The following is a 2325-nucleotide window of genomic DNA, read 5'->3' on the forward strand; positions in this document are numbered from 1 at the left end:
CTGCTGACACCATGAAGCTGGGGCTAGGAAACCTGCGTGGCTCACTAGCAAGGGCAGGGTAATTGTGCATCATCTGTCTGAACAGAGCATCTTCTCACTTTGCCTTCTAGCTGCTTGGGGGCCCATTTGAGGTGTGGGGCATGAGAGCAGAGAATCAGTCCCTTCTCCCATGCAGGAATGGGGCAGGAGCCCCTGATATTTTAGAAGGTGATCAGTTGAGAATTTGCAGCCAGTTCTGCTCTTTCTCGAAGCTATGAACATCTATTTAATGTAAATGCCTGCCCTGGGCCTCCAAACCTGGCGGTCCGATATCTGGGTTGATAAAAGGATGAGGAGATCTCCACAGTCTGTGCTCAATGAAGAGTAGGGCTAGCCTGTCCCTAATCTCTCCCCATCCCCATGAAGTGTACTGCCCAGCAGAGGAGCACAATCAGGAGCAGGCCCACTCCTCCTGGGAAATGAGTTAATGAGAAACACATTTGGTGTTCCTCCTCTTTCACTAGTGGGTCTGTGTGGTAGCCTTTAAAACTGAGGTTTGGGAAATTACCTGCATAATAAGTGTTTGGAAAAATATCAACATTTTTTGAGCATCTTTCTGAGGAGCTAGTGTTAGAACTAGGGTTTTAAAAGAAGCTCCAGAAAGTATTAACTGCAGTAACATCATGTGAACTAGCAGTAGAGTACATAATTTTAATAAACTGTAGCCTCCTATGTCTCTTGCCTGCCATAGGGCAAACCAAGGTAGTTCATAGTGTCCTAAACCTATACACTGAGAATAATTTCCTTGCTTTGCTATCTTGGTGAATCGTCTTCCCATGTTATGTCAGCATGATTTCACTACTAGCAAATGAGATGCATTAACTTGCAAGGAAGGCGCAAAAGATGCTTCCTGTTCCTGACTGGAACCAGCTCTGCCCTCCTACTATCCTAGGATCAGAAGGTGGGGACAAAAAGTGTTAGGGAGAGACATGAAACCTCTGCTCACACAAACAGTGCAATGTGATTATGGGGCCCAAGTTAGAGCTGTGTGTTTCACTCTCTCTGTAGCTGCTGTGTGTGAGAAGCTCTCTCTGCCTTCTAGCCCCCTGCCCAGGCTTGGGTCACCTCCTTTTCTCCAGCAGGCTGTGTGTCCTGTGCAGCAGCAGCTCCTGCTTCTGGCTGAACTGCAGCACCTGAACAGGAAAGCCTGTTAGGGTGGCCCTGTCATCCCATCTGAAAGTGTTGGCAAATGCACAACTAACCTTTCGCCTGAAAAAAAAAAAAAACGCAGAATTTTGAGTAAGACTCCAAACTTGTCAATGATGAGTTGTTTCTGGCCATGGAACCATAATTTCTTGCCTTAGAGTTGGTAAGAAATTATTAAAGTCTCTTGGCACTAATTCTCCAGGGAGTTTCCAGCCCTTGATGCTTGCAGAGAGGCTGGCAATGTGGGAAGTGTCACAAGCAGATGCAGCACTGCGGTGCTGAGCTGCAATGGGAAGCTGCAGACCACGATGCCTACAAGGGATAGAAGGAGACCATCTTTGATAATTTTTCTTTAGAGGCTCTTTTTTCCTTTCTCTTGAGAGCTGACAGCATGAAGCATTTCTCCTTCTTGCTCTTTCTGTCCTTCACCTAAGCACACACACTAACACACATCTAAACACACATCTCAGACGCACTTGGAGTTCTGACAAGAGGCTCTGTGTACCAGACAATAGAAGGGATGAAGCCAATATACTATTTGGTTTTTAGGCGCCTATTTCACAGCTTTCCCGGACTCAGACTCATGGTTTGGGAAATTACAAGAATGACAATATTGAAGTCCCTAATTAAATGCAGAGTTGAAAAGTGTTAGCAGCTGCCACCAAAATGTGTGCTGCGTGAGGAGCAGGATGGGGAACGCATGGGAAAAAAATAGGAAAGGGCTGGAGTGGAGCAGAAACCTTTCCCACGCTTGGATCCGCGAGGGTTAAAAGAAGCCGATAAGGATATCTCTCAGGGATCCCTCAGACGGCAACAAGCTAAGAAAAAAGCCTTGTCGCCACATCGTGGCCAAGCGAGGCCACTCATTTCTGGCGTCGGTAACGCAGCCCTCCTACCTCTCTTTCTGAGCAGGAAAACGGGGAAATCTAGGCACGCGCGTAAAGGCAAGCTGCAGGCAGCGACCTGCGGAGAGGCTTGCAAAGTGTGGAAGGGGCACGGCAGCCCCAGCTGTCCCACCCGGGATGTGAGATGCGCTGAGCTGCGCTGTGTTGAGATGCGCTGAGCTGCGCTGAGCTGCCCTGAGATGTGCTGAGCTGTGCTGAGCTGCGCAGGGGTGTGCTGAGCTGCGCTGAGCTGCGC

This window comes from Geospiza fortis, unplaced genomic scaffold (genome assembly GCF_000277835.1).
Source record: "Geospiza fortis unplaced genomic scaffold, GeoFor_1.0 scaffold443, whole genome shotgun sequence".
Lineage (NCBI taxonomy): Eukaryota > Metazoa > Chordata > Aves > Passeriformes > Thraupidae > Geospiza > Geospiza fortis.